The sequence below is a fragment of the Arachis hypogaea genome, chromosome 16 (genome assembly GCF_003086295.3).
Source record: "Arachis hypogaea cultivar Tifrunner chromosome 16, arahy.Tifrunner.gnm2.J5K5, whole genome shotgun sequence".
Classification (NCBI taxonomy): domain Eukaryota; kingdom Viridiplantae; phylum Streptophyta; class Magnoliopsida; order Fabales; family Fabaceae; genus Arachis; species Arachis hypogaea.
Genome location: NC_092051.1, coordinates 72,920,038 through 72,937,580, shown reverse-complemented (window position 1 = coordinate 72,937,580; position 17,543 = coordinate 72,920,038).

Genomic DNA, 17,543 nt, shown 5'->3' with positions numbered 1-17,543 from the left:
TTGGAGTAAGGATCATGGTTCTACCTAGGTGAATTCCCAATGTAGTTGGCTTGCTCCTGACTACTCTCTGCTTCTTCATTCACTCCTTCTTGGGTTGTTGATGAAGTGGAGATTACTGCCACTTGGTTCCTCTCCATCTTCTTGGTGAGGTCAGCCAGCTGTTGGGTAATGAGCTTGTTTTGGGCCAACAGAGCATCTACATTGTTTAGCTCCATTACTCCTCTTGTGTTCCCTCTTTCGGAAGCATAGAAGTAGTCGTTCTCTGCTAATGTTTCAATGACATCTATAGCCTCCTCAATGGTTTTCTTCTTGTTCAAAGATCCTCCGGATGAATGGTCTACGGCCTTCTTTGACTCGTAAGAGAGCCCTTCATAGAAAATGTGCAGCTGCACCCATTCGTTGAACATGTCAGGTAGACACCTCCTTGTTAGGTCTTTAAACCTCTCCCATGCTTCATATAGAGTCTCACCATCTTGTTGCCTGAAGGTTTGGACCTCAGCTCTCAGCCTATTGATTCTTTGAGGAGGGTAAAATCTTGCTAAGAACTTGTTCACCATGTCTTCCCAAGTTGTCAAGCTTTCCCTTGGGAAAGATTCCAGCCACATGGCTGCCTTATCCCTGAGTGAGAATGGAAATAAAAGCAGTCTATAGGTGTTAGGATGAACACCATTAGACTTCACTGTGTCACATATTCTCAGGAAGGTGGTTAAATTTTGATTTGGGTCCTCTTGGACACTTCCTCCGAACGAACAGTTGTTCTGCACAAGGGTGATGAGCTGTGGCTTCAGTTCAAAATTGTTGGCATGGATGGTTGGCTTTTGAATGCTACTTCCACAGTTTCCTGGGTTTGGATTGATATAAGAGCCTAAAACTCTTCTGTCCTCCCCAGTATGATTTGCTCGACCTCTTCCGCCATGGTTGTGAGCCTCTTCTTCATGATGGTTTTCCATGTTTTCTTCCATGTTTGGTTCAAAGTATTCCTCAAAGTGTTTCTCCTCTTCTTCAGCACCAACTACACGTTTGTCTCCTGCCTCCCTCCTTAGTCTAAGGAAGGTTCTCTCAGGTTCAGAATCAAAGGAAGTTGAAGCCACGCTTCTTCTCCCTGTCATACAACCAACAAGTACAAGCAAAGAGAATAGGTGCAGAAAGTATATCTGTCAGAATTTCTGTTAGTGTGAGTGATGCAATATATCAAACAGTTAGTGGGTTATTGAGATAAAATGTAAATAACATAAAAAAAGTAGGGGGAAGGGAAGAAATTAACTAAAACAGGAAGTAAATAACTCAAACAGAAATTTAAATCAAACAAAAATAAAATGCTCAATCTAGTTATCCTCCAATCTAATCATTGTTGATGCACAATCAATCCCTGGCAACGGCGCCATAAACTTGATGCACGGAAAACTTGTCTCATAACAAATTTCCTTTGGCAAGTGTACCGAATTTGTCGTCAAGTAAAAACTCATAGTAGAGTGAGGTCGAATCCCACAAGGATTGATTGATCAAGCAACTTTAATTAGAGGAATGTTCTAGTTGAGGGAATCAGAAATTGAGTTGTGAATTGCAGAAAGTAAAATGCGGGAAAGTAAATGACAGAAAGTAAATTGCAGAATCTTAAATGGGAATGGGGGAATTGCTCATAAATGTAAATGACAGAAATTAAAGAGAATGGGTAAGATCAGAAATGGGGAGTTCATTGGGCTTAGGAGATGTTGCATTCTCCAGATCAATCTCATTTACATCTCTTCCTCAATCAATGCACTCATTGATCTCCTTGGCAATCTTAAGTGATTGAATTACAATTTCTTGTAATTCAATCTCTCAAATCTTGATCAATAGCCAATTCCTTGGTCAATTGCTCATGAGAAGAGATGAAGTATGGTCACTGATTATACCACATGCATTTCCCAAATCAAGCATTGAGAGGATTATAGTCACATATCCATCCAAACCCAATTTGGTCCAGCATGAGAAAGCATTTCTAGCTTGATCTCTTCATTCCTCTTCCAAGGTTCAGAAGAGATCCAAGTATGAATAGTTTCTTTTCCAAGATAACTACCCAATTGGATGAAGATCGAAAGCTTTCAAGTAAAATCAAGAGAAAAGATAGAAGAAGAATAATGAAAACTAGTATTGATCCATCAAATTACAACAGAGCTCCCTAACCCAATGAAAGGGGTTTAGTTGTTCAAAGCTCTGGAAAATGAAAACAAAGATGGAGAATACATGATGAAAACTAGAAGAGCCAAGAAAGTAAAATACAGGAAGTAGTTCTATGCTATTTTCCAACTCCCAGCAACTCTCCCAAAATAATTCAAAGCTACTCCTATATATACTACTCTTCTCATCTTCTAGTTGGTTCTTCAAGTCTTGGGCCTTTGGATCTTGAGTTTGAAGCAGTTCTCTTCTTCATTTGGGCTTGGCTGTACTTGCAGAGAGAAAGTGTGAAGTGGGCAGAGATTTTAGCTCAGGACGTTAGGGTTGTTAACGTTTAGTGAAAATATGAGTTCAAGAACGTTAGTGACAATCAACTTTCTCACTAATGTTCCTAAGTAAAAGCCACGTTAACCTCTACATTAGTGGCACAAACGTTGCCACCAACGTTGCCTCTAGGTCCTTCGCACACGTTATTGGGACTTAACTTTCCCAATAACGTTGAAAAGCCCCCATTGCTCCTACGTTAGAGCCCACGTTAACTTAGTTAACGTGGCTCTTTAACGTGGGCTTACCATCCTTCGAGAACGTTAGTGACATTCAACATTGTCACTAACGTTCCAATGTGCCCCCATGTCTCACGTTAGAATCCACGTTAACTAGGTTAACGTGGCTTATAACGTGGCCATGCTTAGCCATCCCCAACGTTAGTGACAATGTTGAGTGTCACTAATGTTGGCTCATCATTCCTCATCCACGTTAGCTTCCACGTTAACTAAGTTAACGTGGGAGTTAACGTGACTCATAGTGGCTTATGTGGCTCCTTCCAACGTTAGTGACAATGTTGAGTGTCACTAACATTGGCCATCACCTTCTTCTCTCACGTTAGCCTCCACGTTAACTAAGTTAACGTGGAAGTTAACGTGGCTCCTAGGGGTTGTGTGGTTGCTTCCAACGTTAGTGACAATGTTGGGTGTCACTAACGTTGTCGACCATTCTTGCCTCTTCACGTTAGCTTCCACGTTAACCAAGTTAACGTGAGAGTTAACATGGCATTGTGCACTTAGGCTAATGTTAGTGACAATGTTGAATGTCACTAACGTTTGCTTCCTTTCCCCCTTTTAACGTTAGAGGCCACGTTAACTAAGTTAACGTGGACTCTAACGTGGCCACTTGTGAGCATTGGCCAACGTTAGTGATAATGTTAAGTGTCACTAACGTTGGCTCAAATTCCCTTCTTCATATTAGAGTTCAGGTTAACTTAGTTAACGTGACTCTTAATGTGGGTAATGATGGCTTCGAGAGCGTCATTGGCAGTCACTTTTCTCATTAACTTTGCAAGTTATCTCCCATTCCTTACTTCCTTTGGTCCTGAAATCAGGCAATAGAGTGCATCAAAGTTCTAGTCCAAGTCATGGGTAATGCAGAATACAATTTGTCATTAAACTCATGCAAAATCCTCATGAAATCATGTAAAATGCACAATGTATGCTTGAATCAAGGTGTAAGTGAATATCTACCCAAAACTAGCCTATTTCCTAAGAAAATGCATGAAACTATCCTAAAAACAGTAAAGAAAAGGTCAGTAAAACTGGCCAAAATGCCCTGGCATAAAAAACACCAAGGAACACCAAACTTAAGAATTTTAAGATCAAGACACAAAGAAGACTCAAGAACACTTTGAAGATTCACAAGAACACCAAGAACAAAAGAAAGAACACCAAACTTCAAATTTTTTTGAAGACCAAAATAACTTTTTGAAAATTATATAAAGATTAACAAGAAAACTCCAAACTTAAAGTTTGGCACAAGATAAAATCAAGAAAAATTATTTTTGAAAAAGATTTTTAATAGAACTGGTGCCCAATCATCAAGAACATAAACAAATGCTCTAGCCAATTGAGCTGTAAATGTAACACTTGTTTTGAAGAGGTATATTATCACTAACTAAAAATAAATTCCTTTTTGAAGACTAATGCTTTGGAAAAAGACAAGAAAAACAAGAAAAGACACAGAACAAGAAAAACTAAAAATCAAACAAGACAAATAAACAAGAACAACTTGAAGATCAAAGAACACAACTTCGAAAATTTAAAAGAAAAATATAGAATATGCAATTGACACCAAACTTAGAACAAGACACTAAACACACGAAAAAAATTAAAAATTGATAAAGAAAAATAATATTTTTGAAAAATTTTTTAAAAGGAAATAAAGGACTCAGAATTTAATGACTCTATAGCAACAAAAATAAATTATTCCTAATCTAAGCAACAAAATAAACCTTTAGTTGTTCAAACTCAAACAATCCCTGGCAACGGCGCCAAAAACTTGGTGCACGAATTGTGAATCACACTTTTCACAATTCGTACCACTAACCAGCAAGTGCACTGGGCCGTCCAAGTAATACCTTACGTGAGTAAGGGTCGAATCCCACAGAGATTGTTGGTTTGAAGCAATCTCTGGTTATCTTGTAAATCTCAGTTAGGAGGTTAATTATAATTATCAGTTGACTTGCAAATGAACAAGGGAACATAAAATAAATACTTGGTATGCAGTAATGGAGAATATGTTGGAGTTTTGGAGATACTTTGTCTTCTGAATCTCTGCTTTCTCCCTGTCTTCTTCTTCACGCATGCAAGGTTCCTCCTATGGAAAGCTGTGTGTTGGTGGATCACCGTTGTCAATGGTTACCATCTGTCCTCTCAGTGAAAAAGGTCCAGGTGCGCTGTCACCGCACGACTAATCATCTGTCGGTTCTCGATCATGTCAGAATAGGATCCATTGATCCTTTTGCGTCTATCACTACGCCTAACACTCGCGAGTTTGAAGCTCGTCACAGTCATTCAATCCCTGAATCCTACTCGGAATACCACAGACAAGGTTTAGACTTTCCGGATTCTCAAGAATGCTGCCAATGGATTCTAGCTTATACCACGAAGATTCTGATTAAGGAATCCAAGAGATATTCATTCAATCGAAAGTAGAACGGAGGTGGTTGTCAGGCACGCGTTCATAGGTTGAGAATGGTGATGACTGTCACGGATCATCACATCCATCATATTGAAGTGCGAATGAACATCTTAGATAGAAACAAGCGTGTTTGAATAGAAAACAGAAATAGTTGCATTAATTCATCGAAACACAGCAGAGCTCCTCACCCCCAACGATGGAGTTTAGAGACTCATGCCGTCAGAAATTACAAAGTTCAGATCTAAAATGTCCTGAGATGCAAAATAAATCTCTAAAAGTTGTTTAAATACTAAACTAGTAACCTAGGTTTACAGAAAATGAGTAAACTATGATAGATAGTGCAGAAATCCACTTCTGGGGCCCACTTGGTGTGTGCTGGGGCTGAGACTTAAGCTTCTTACGTGCCTGGGCTGTTTTGGGCATTCAACGCCAGGTTGTAACCTGTTTCTGGCGTTGAACTCCAACTTGTAACTTGTTTCTGGCGCTGGACGCCAGACTGCAACATGGAACTCGCATTGAACGCCAGTTTATGTCGTCTATCCTTGAGCAAAGTATGGACTATTATATATTTCTGGAAAACCCTAGATGTCTACTTTCCAACGCAATTGAGACCGCACAATTTGGAGTTGTGTAGCTCTAGAAAATCCACTTTGAGTGCAGAAAGGTCAGAATCCAACAGCATCAGTAGTCCTTTTTCAGCCTGAATCAGATTTTTGCTCAGCTCCCTCAATTTCAGCCAGAAAATACCTGAAATCACAGAAAAACACAAAAACTCATAGTAAAGTCCAGAAATGTGATTTTTAATAAAAAAACTATTAAAAATATACTAAAAACCAACTAAATCATACTAAAAACTAAGTAAAAATAATGCTAAAAAGCGTATAAATTATCCGCTCATCAACACTCTTGAGAGTTTTGAAATGTGTGCGTACGCACAGGGGTGTGCGTACGCACAGGTGTCAATTTTTACAAGGATCTATTCACTCGCACAACCTGTGCCAGCGCCCCCAACAAACTGACCTTCTCGACGTCTGCGTCCGCATAGGTTGAAGTTTTTCCTTAGATGTGTGCGTGCACAAGCTGTGCTGGCACTGCGAACAGAATGCACTTCCCTGCCTGTGCGTGCGCACAGACATGTGCGTCCGCACAGGTTGAAATATTTGCAGGGTGTGCATCCGCACGAGGGTGTGCGCTCGCACAAATCAAAAATCATGAAATTCTGCAACTTTGCAGAATTTCAGATTTTTAACACTAACTTTGAAGGATCATAACTTCCTCTACAAAATTTCAGTTTTCACAAATTTTATATCGATCTAAAGAGTTTTCAAAGATCTTTAATTATAAACAAATTTCAATCAATTTCGAAAACCAAGGCAAAAGTTATGAATGAGCAAAATTCACCAAAAACTCAATTTTACCAAACTTTACAATTTACACAATTTCTTACCATACACATCCCAAACCATACTATACCATCCAAAATTCCATTTTTCATCAAGATGTACCTATTGTATCATAATACACCAACCTTACCACATTCTTCTTCTCATTTCATTATTTCCAATTCCAACATCAACCATATAACACTTATGATCAAAATCATCATCACACTCACCATTTCATAAATCATCATACTACAATTATCATAAAGAACCAACTTCCAATCCACACAATCATTCAACATCAATATATCATTAAAATTCATCACAATCAACCCAACAATCATCAATTCATCATCATATAACATAACAACAATCATTTTAGTTTAATCTATCTTATTGGTCACTAGCCTATGTGTCCATGAATATTATATACTACATAGAGGAAACCGAAAGCATACCTTGGCCGATTCCCCTTTATGCACCCAAATTCCAACTTAGCACAAACAAGCTTCCAACCACAATCCAAGCATTCAAATCCACTCCAATAAGCACAATTAAGTTCCAAGAGCTCCCAAAGCCACAATAACCAAACTATATACATATAAATCACCTCAAATCAACCTAGGGTTCCAATTAAACATAAATCCACAAGGGTTTAGTGGCCCTTACCTTCTCCAACCGATTTACTAGCAAGAATCCAAGGCTAAGCAAGCATTAGAGCAAACCTAAACACCAAGGATCACAAAAACTCATTTAATCAAAAATTCTATAAACCCAAAATTTTGAGGAGAGAAACTGAGAGGGATTCGAGCTTTCTGATGAGCGGATAATTTATACGCTTTTTGGCAATGTTTTTAGTATGTTTTTAGTAGGATCTAGTTACTTTTAGGGATGTTTTTATTAGTTTTTATGTTAAATTCACATTTCTGGACTTTACTATGAGTTTGTGTGTTTTTCTGTGATTTCAGGTATTTTCTGGCTGAAATTGAGGGACTTGAGCAAAAATCAGATTCAGAGGTTGAAGAAGGACTGCTGATGCTGTTGGATTCTGACTTCCCTGCACTCAAAGTGGATTTTCTGGAGCTACAGAACTCCAAATGGTGCGCTCTAAACGGCATTGGAAAGTAGACATCCAGGGCTTTCCAGCAATATATAATAGTCCATACTTTTCTCGAGTTTAAATGATGCAAAAGGGCGTTGAACGCCAGTCCTATGCTGCAGTCTGGAGTTAAACGCCAGAAACACGTCACGAACCAGAGTTGAACGCCAAAAACACGTTACAACTTGGCGTTCAACTCCAAAAGAAGCCTCTGCACGTGTAAACTTCAAGCTCAGCCCAAGCACGCACCAAGTGGGCCCCAGAAGTGGATTTATGCATCAATTACTTACTTCTGTAAACCCTAGTAGCTAATTTAGTATAAATAGGACTTTTTACTATTGTATTTAGATCTTTCGGAACATCTTTGGGTTATCTTTTGATCATTTGATCATGTTTTGAGGGCTGGCCATTCGGCCATGCCTGAACTTTATCACTTATGTATTTTCAACGGTAGAGTTTCTACACACCATAGATTAAGGTGTGGAGCTCTGCTGTTCCTCATGAATTAATACAAAGTACTACTGTTTTTCTATTCAATTCAACTTATTCCGCTTCTAAGATATCCATTCGCACTTCAACATGAATGTGATGATCGTGACAGTCATCATCATTCCCTATGAACACGTGCCTGACAACTACTTCCGTTCTACCTTAGATTGAATGAGTATCTCTTGGATTCCTTAATCAAAATCTTCGTGGTATAAGTTAGAACCCATGGATGGCCATTCCTAAGATCCGGAAAGTCTAAACCTTGTATGTGGTATTCCGAGTAGGATCTGGGAAGGGATGGCTGTGACGAGCTTTAAACTCGCGAGTGCTGGGCGTAGTGACAGACGCAAAATGATCAATGGATCCTATTCCAGTATGATCGAGAACCGACAGATGATTAGCCATGCAGTGACAGCGCATTGGACCATTTTCACTGAGAGGACAGGATGTAGCCATTGACAACGGTGATGCCTAACATACAGCTTGCCATAGAATGGAGTAGGACTGATTGGATGAAGACAGCAGGAAAGCAGAGGTTCAGAGGAACAAAAGCATCTCTATACGCTTATCTGAAATTCTCACCAATGAATTACATAAGTATTTCTATCTTTATTTTCTGTTTATTTATTATTATTATTCGAAAACTCCATAACCATTTAATATCCGCCTGACTGAGATTTACAAGGTGACCATAGCTTGCTTCATACCAACAATCTCCGTGGGATCGACCCTTACTCACGTAAGGTTTTATTACTTGGACGACCCAGTGCACTTGCTGGTTAGTTGTATCGAAGTTGTGACAAATTATGAATTAAGATTAGAGCACCAAGTTTTTGGAGCCATTACCAGGGATCACAATTTTGTGCACCAAGTTTTTGGCGCCATTGCCGGGGATTGTTCGAGTTTGGACAACTGACGGTTCATCTTGTTGCTCAGATTAGGTAATTTTCTTTTTGTTTTATTTTTAAAAAAAATTTCTTCAAAAATCTTTCAAAATATTTTTCCTTTTGTTTTCGAAAATTATTTCAGAATTTTTAAGAATGAATTCTAGAGTTTCATGAAGCATGTAGAAGCCTGGCTGGCTGTAAAGCCATGTCTAAATTCATTTGGACTGAGGCTTCCAAGTCATCATTACATGAGCAAGCTAGTTGTTGCTAATCAAATTTTTTATTGTATGACTGATTTGTATCTTCTAAAGCTTGGCTGGCTATTAAGCCATGTCTAACCCTTGGATTGGAGCTTTAGGCTAACATTGAAAGATTCCTAGAATTCTTATTAAAAATTTTTGAATTTCTTATTTTCTTTTTCCTATATGTTTTTCGAAAAAAATATACAAAAATCCAAAAAAAATTAATAAAATCATAAAAATAAAAAAAATATTTTATGTTGTTTGTTTGAGTCTTGAGTCAATTTTTAAGTTTGGTGTCAATTGCATATTTTTCTTTTTCTAAAATTTTTTTTCGAAAATTCATGCATTCATAGTGTTCTTCATGATCTTCAAGTTGTTCTTGGTAAGTCTTCTTGTTTGATCTTGATGTTTTCTTATTTTGTGTCTTTTGTTGTTTTTCATGTGCATCTTTGCATTCATAGTGTCTAAGCATTAAAGATTTCTAAGTTTGGTGTCTTGCATGTTTTCTTTTCTTGAAAATTTTTCAAAAATAAGTTCTTGGTGTTCATCTTGACATTCAAAGTGTTCTTGGTGTTCATCTTGACATTCATAGTATTCTTGCATGCATCACATGTTTTGATCCAAAATTTTCATGCATAGAGTCAATTTTGTGTTTTTCTCTTTCATCATTAAAAATTCAAAAATCAAAAAAATATCTTTCCCTTTTTCTCCCATAAAATTCGAAAATTTGAGTTGACTTTTTCAAAAATTTTTAAAATCTTGTTGTTTCTTATGAGTCAAATCAAATTTTCAAATTGAAAATTCTATCTTTTTCAAAAATTAAATCTTTTTCATTTTTCTTATTTATTTTCGAAAATTTTAAAAATATTTTTTAAAAATCTTTTTCTTAATTTTATCTCATAATTTTCGAAAATATTATCAACAATTAATGTTTTGATTCAAAAATTTCAAGTTTGTTACTTTCTTGTTAAGAAAGTGATGGGAAGCAGAAGCTGGTGAATTAAAAATTTATTAAAATGGTTACGTTGCAAGTATAGTTCTTAACTCACTGAAAATCTGCTTATCAATTTAGAAATATGTCACAGAGAGTTTAAATTAAAATTACTGGGAGTTTTAAGTCCCAGGTCGTCTCCCAATGAGTTGCAGAAAAGTGTGCTGTTTTATTAATCAGATGTTCCAAGAAGTTGAGCTAAGTAAATTGGAATATAAATTGAGGAATTTGAAATAATATAAATAAAAGTCTTGACTGGGAATTGATTAGTTAGAATCTCTATCATTGATGGAGTGATTTTTAAGATTGATTTATAATTAACGGTTACTGTGTTTGGTTATCCTTTACTAGGTAAGGGAAAGTCAAACAAGTTGGACTGCCAGATCTATTCACGAGTTACAACCCACTTAGTTCAAAGGGATTGGCGTTGGTGATAGGATAGCAATCCAACATTTAACCCAACTATAAAATTCTCTTTCAATCCTTCCAACTCAAGAATTCCTTTTAATCAACTCCCTATCAAGTAATGAAACTACTCACGCATTGTAAATAAAGAATCCATGGCACATAAAAAGGAATTAAAAGAAGACATGATTATTGGAATTGAAATTGAATTAAAGAGAAATAATCCTTCCATTAATTAATCATAAAAGTATCTGAATGACAAAATTGAACATAACAAAGAACATGGAAGAATAAAACCAAGTTAAGAGAACAAACTAGAATGATGAAGTCTTGATGAGGAAATAACTCTTCTCAATGTTCCAATGCTAAGACCAATTGAAAATTAAAATTCTAAAAACTAGAGAGAAAAACCTAAGAGAGTGAAAAAAAACTAGATCTCAAACTACTGAATGAATGTGTGTGTTGTTTCTGCATATTCTCTGACTCTAGTCTGCTGTTCCGGGCCGAAAACTGGGCCGAAATAAGGTCCAAAATCGCCCCCATCGAATTCTACAGATTATGCAGATCGCACATGTCATGCGATCGCGTCGTCCATGCAGACGCGTCGCTTGCGCTTTTTCCTCTCCACGCGTTCGCGTCGTCCACGCTACCGCGTCGCTTGCGCTTTCCAATCCGCGCGGCCGCGCAAGCCATGCGGCCGCGTCACTGCGATTTGTGCTCCTTCGCGCGGTCGCATGAGCCATGCGACCGCGTCACTTCTCGCTGGTTATCTCCTCAAATTCTTGTGTTCCTTCCATTTTTGCTAGCTTCCTCTCCAATCTCCATCTCATTCATGCCCTATAAGGCCTGAAACACTTGACACGCAGATCACGGCATCGAATGGAATAAAGGAGAATTAAAAGTAAATAATTAAAGTCTCTAGGAAGCAATTTTCAAACATGTACTGAATTTAGGAAGGAAATCTAAATGCATGCTAAATTGATGAATAAGTGGGCAAGGATCATGACAAAACCACACGATTAAAAACAATATAAACCATAAAATAGTGGTTTATCAACCTCCCAACACTTAAACATTAGCATGTCCTCATGCTAAATTGAAGGAGACAAGGAAATAAGTATGAACATGCAGAAACTCATAAAATGCAATACAATCCTACGTATATAAATAAGTGCAACTATATGATTATTGTCCACTTGATCAAAAGTAAATAAGCCCTTCAAAATAGTTACAAATCAAATTCCACTAATTCTATCATTATACAATAAAACTGATAAAAGTGCAAGAAGATAGCTTATGAAAGCAGGAAACATGAAAATTCAAGCATTGAACCCTTATTGATAATGTATGTACGCTCTAATCTCTAGTGTATAGGGTAATCACTCAATTCTTTTCTAGTCATGTTTTCTAACTTTTGTTTTCCTCTTAACCAATCAACAACGGTTAATATACCAATGCAAACATCATGAGGTCTTTTCAGGGTTATAATGGGGCCAAGGTGCAGGTAAGGATATACATATGGCTAAGTGAGCTTTATAAATTGAATCTTTAATTAACCTAAGCTCTCACCTAATATACATATATTCTATATACTTTTAAATTCATGCTTAGCTACCCATAATTCCCTTTTTCAACCCATACTCATGTTTCAACTTTGTATTTTAATTCTATCATATGTGCATTGATCTTTGAATTCTGAATTTAACATTGGGATAATTTTGTCCCCTTATTTATTGATTTTTTTTTTGAATAAATAAAGTTTATCAACGCACATAGATTTTTGATTCTTATAGTTTCACATGAATAGGTATCCAAATTCCTTTTAAATTTTCATGACATATCCCCTTAACAACTTTTGTTTCCACAATTTCCCATACTTAACTAGTACACACAATTCTATCTTAAGCTAACCAAAGATTCAATTTGGGATATGCAATTGTTTTTTCAGCTTAAGGTTAGTAATGTGGTAAAATATAGAACAAATGGGGTTTTAAAGGCTCAAAGTGGTTAACAAGGGTAATTAAAAAGGGTAGGCTTGATTTGGATAAGTGAGTTTAAACAAATAATGGCCTCAATCATGTGCAAGCATGTAAATATAATAAATATTGGACATATAAGATAAAACAAAATATAGATTACAATCATAGAGAAGTAAACACACAAGAATAAAATGATTATGGTTAAATAGTGTAACCATACATAAAGGCTCAAATCTTTCACAGGTTGTGTGTTCTTTAGCTCAAACATCATGTTCCAAATACAACTCAAGCAGATTTATCATAAAAATTTTGAAAAATTAGTGAAATTTTGTTCCAAAGATAGATTTTTAAAAGAAACTTATTGTCTTTTCAATCAAGTAGAACATGCATGCAACTATTCTAACCTATGCAATTTATTCTATTTTATAAAAGAAAGAAAATCTAACTAAAATATCCTAATTATTGGTGCCAGAGAAGAGAATTTACCTCTAGAAGTCAGGTACTGACCGACCTCCCCACACTTAAGGCTTTGCACCGTCCTCGGTGCCATCTGTCAGAAACAGGGGTGGGCTGGTAGTAGTATCTCCACAGTCGGGACCATCATGGCTCCTGGTGCTGGTAAAAGAAGTAGAGTCCGGAGTGTCTAAGTCTTTGAATTTGCCCATGATCAGCCCCTTAAGGTATGTGAATCGGCGCTTGTTACGGCGCTCTCTCATCTTAGCTTTCTGTTCATGCCGATCCAACTTTTCAAGTAACTGTTGGAGCAATTTCTCAGTGGTAGATGCTTGTGGTGTTGAAGAAGGAATATCTTCAATTGGCTCAGTAGGCTGGCTTGTAGTGGCTGCTGAAAGTCTGAGGTATTTCCCGTTAGGGACATATTGATCATCCCGTGGAACCATGGCTTTGGTGTCCCCAGCTCTGTAGGAGACTCTGGCTGCTGAGACAAGATCTGAGACCAGGGCGGGAAAAGGTAAGTTGCCCGCGATTTGTACATACTCCATAGCATTCCGGATGTGTCTTGAAGGATTCAGAGGTTGGTCTGTAAGGATGCACCATAGTAGAACAGCCATGTCTGCAGTGAAGGAGGACTCATGGGTGCTCGGAAAGACGTAATGGGACATGATCTGTGCCCATACGTGAGCCTCCAAGGTAAGTGCGGAAGCCAAGATTCCCTTAGGGCGGGAACGGTGGTATCCGTAGATCCAACGGCTGCCAGGTAAAGCGATGACTCTGAGAACGGAGTCCCAGTCAAATTGGTATCTCTGGCGCTGAAGGGTTGCTTCTTGAAAAGCGTCCATTCCTGCTGGAATAGGGGGAAGACTCAGAGCTTGCTGAATGGCCTCTTCTGTGATGGGGACTTGCTTTTGCCGGACATAAACAGACTGCAGGGTCGGTATGTAGAAGTTGGAGTAGAACTCAACTACCCAAGAGAGATTGACCTGCCTCGGCTATCTCCGTAAGAAACCCCATTGTCTTCGCTCAATTTGCGGCTCAACAAAGGTGGCAATATTGGACGGGAGGGTAAGAAGGTATTCATTGTTATAGTTCCTTTCTGCCAGGATGGGGAACATCTGCTCACAGTAGCGATTGGAAAATCACGCAGCGTCCTTTGCTGGAAAGGCTTTCTCCTTTTCGTCAACCTTTATTATCCTCTTGACTCGTTTTGTTGAGGGCTTGACTGCGGTTGAAGAAAGCTCTGCCACTAATGCTCTTTTAGTTCCTCTTCTTGCTGGTGGTCTGGAAGTTGCTTTCTCCTTTCCTTTCTTGGTGGCCATCCTGAAAGAAGGGAAGAGAAAGAAAATTAAATGCAAAGAGAGATACAGCAAGGAAGGAAACAGAAAAGAGGGTGAATGATGCACAGTAAAATGTAGATGACATTAACACATGCTCTCGAGTACATATGAAAAGCCATCAATGGGAAATAGCTAGTGCATAAAAAGACAAGTGAATGCAAGGTGTTTATTGGCATGCTGGCAAAGGGCATGAGTAGCATAGACCAAGCATTACTTTGTAACAAACCATCACGTTTGTATTGACAATTGAATTCAATTAATAAAATAATAGGGGAAAGTTGTGAAAAGCAAGCATTGAATAGTATAGGAACATAGAGAAGTGCATAATGCCACACGGGCTTTTTGACAAACACATAGTATGCATGTTAAAAAAGATGTAAAAAGTATGAAATTGAACATGCAAGCAATCCCCTAAAAAAATAATAATAATAATAATTGTCAAATAAATTGTAACAAGTCACAAGCATATAGTGAGGGATAATGACTCAAAAAATTTCTAACACCATGTAAAAAGGGAAAAGAAGAATAAAGAAAATAAAAGTTTGAAAAGAAAAGGAAAAGAAAAAGAAAATAATAATATATACATAATATAATAAGAATGATAGAAAAGAGAAGAACGAAGAAGAAGGTAAAACCTTGTTAATGGAGGAGAGAGAGAGAGAGTGAGATAGAAAGGAGAAGGGGGAAAGAAGAAAGAAGGAAGAATGAGGGAAAAGAAAAATTAGGATTTGGAGGAAAGAAAGATAAGATAATTTGGCAATTGAGGTTTAGCTGTGCGGTGCATGCGACGCGGCCGCCTGGGGCATGCATTCGCATGGGGGCGCGTCAGGGAAGGGGACGTGATCGCGTCGGTCCCGCGGTCGCGTGACCTATGTTGCGCTACTGGCGCAAGTGCAGCCTCGCTCCAGCACAACTCTCTGTTCGATTCATTTCAATTGCCAAAATTGGGTGACGCGATCACGTGGGTCATGCGATCGCGTGAGTGTGCGTCAGAAAATAATTGACGTGGCCGCATCGGCGACGCGGTCGCGTGACAAGGATTGTGCTTCCAGCACCAATCCAGCACCACTCTCGCACAATATAGCATAGTGCACCCTTTTACGTCGAAAATGCAGGGCATGCGGCCGCGTGAAGTACGCGGTCGCGTGGGAGGCCATGATTTTCATGCGACGCGGTTGCGTGGAGTAATTTGTGCCATTGGCACGACTCTAGCGCTCCTCCTGCGTAACTTTCTGTTCATTTTTATTTTTCTTTACTCCTCCTGTCACGCGGACGCGTCACTGGTGCGATCGCGTCGCGCGGCGAATTTTTTTTTTTTAAGGAAAGATAAAGACATGTAATTGAAAGAGCACGGAAGCACTAATAAAGAGAAGAGTTATTAAAGAAGAAAAACTAAAAGTGAAGAAAGGAATGATCATACCGCGGTGGGTTGTCTCCCACCAAGCACTTTGCTTTTACGTCCGTAAGTTGGACGCTCCACTAGCTCAATCTGCTGCTATGTGGGGATCTTCCAAGTGGAAGATCTCAAGCTCCTTATTTTTCTGCACATTCTCACCATGGTACAGCTTTAGGCGGTGTCCATTAACCTTAATAAGTTCAGAACTTGAAGGATGGCTTAGGTGATAGACTCCGTACGGTTCAGTCTTCTCTATTCTGTATGGACCTTCCCATTTTGATCTCAACATACCGGGCATGAGCCTCAGTCGAGATTTGTAAAGGAGAACAAAATCTTCAGGTTGGAACTCTCTCTTCTTGATGTTTTGATCATGCACAGCTTTCATCTTTTCCTTGTATATTCTGGAGTTCTCATAAGCTTCTAGACGAAGGTTCTCCAGTTCCTGTAGTTGCAACTTTCTTTCAGTTCCGGCTTTCTCAATTTCCATGTTGCACTCTTTAACTGCCCAGAAGGCTCTGTGTTCGATTTCAACTAGAAGATGGCAAGCTTTTCCGTAAACTAAGCGAAAGAGACTCATCCCAATGGGTGTCTTGTATGCTGTTCTATATGCCCACAGTGCATCTTGTAGTCTGGCGCTCCAGTCCTTTCTATGAGGTTTTACTATCTTCTGCAGGATACACTTAATTTCTCTGTTTGACACCTCGGCTTGCCCATTAGTTTGGGGATGGTAAGCTGTTGCAACTTTATGGATTATCCCATGCTTCTTCATCAATCTTGTTAGTCTCCTGTTAAAAAAATGGGTGCCTTGATCGCTCACGATCGCTCGTGGTGATCCAAAGCGGCATATAATATGGTTTCTCACAAAGGAAACAACAGTGTTAGCATCATCAGTGTGGGTAGGAATTGTTTCCACCCATTTGGAAACATAATCCACAGCTAACAATATATAAAAATATCCACTAGAATTTGGAAATGGACCCATGAAGTCAATGCCTCATACATAAAAAATTTCACAGAAAAGCATATATTGTTGAGGCATCTCATTCCTCCTGGATATGTTACCAAATTTCTGGCATGGGTGACAAGATTTACAAAACTCAGCAGCATCTCTAAAAAGAGTAGGCCACCAGAATCCGCAGTCTAAGATCTTTCTAGCTATTCTTTGAGGGCCAAAGTGTCTTCCACTCTCAGATGAGTGACAGGCCTCTAAAATGGACTGGAATTCTGATTGAGGTACACAACGTCTAATTATCTGGTCAGCGCCACATCTCCATAAATATGGGTCATCCCATATATAATATTTGGACTCACTTTTCAGCTTGTCTCTTTGATGTTTAGAAAAATGTGGAGGAAATGTGCGGCTAACTAAATAATTAGCAACAGGTGCATACCAAGGGACTACCTCAGATACTGCTTGCAGGTTGTCAAAAGGAAAATTATCATCTATAGGAGTAGAATCATCCTTAATATGTTCAAGGCGACTCAAGTGGTCCGCTACTAAATTTTGGTTACCACTCCTATCCTTTATTTCTAAATCAAATTCTTGTAACAGCAGTATCCAACGTATAAGTCTTGGTTTGGATTCCTTTTTAGCTAATAAATACTTTAGAGCTGCATGGTCCGAATACACTACTACTCTAGTACCAAGTAAATAAGCTCGGAATTTATCCAGAGCGAAAACAATAGCAAGTAGCTCTTTCTCAGTAGTAGTATAATTGGACTGGGCAGTGTCTAAAGTCTTAGACGCATAGGC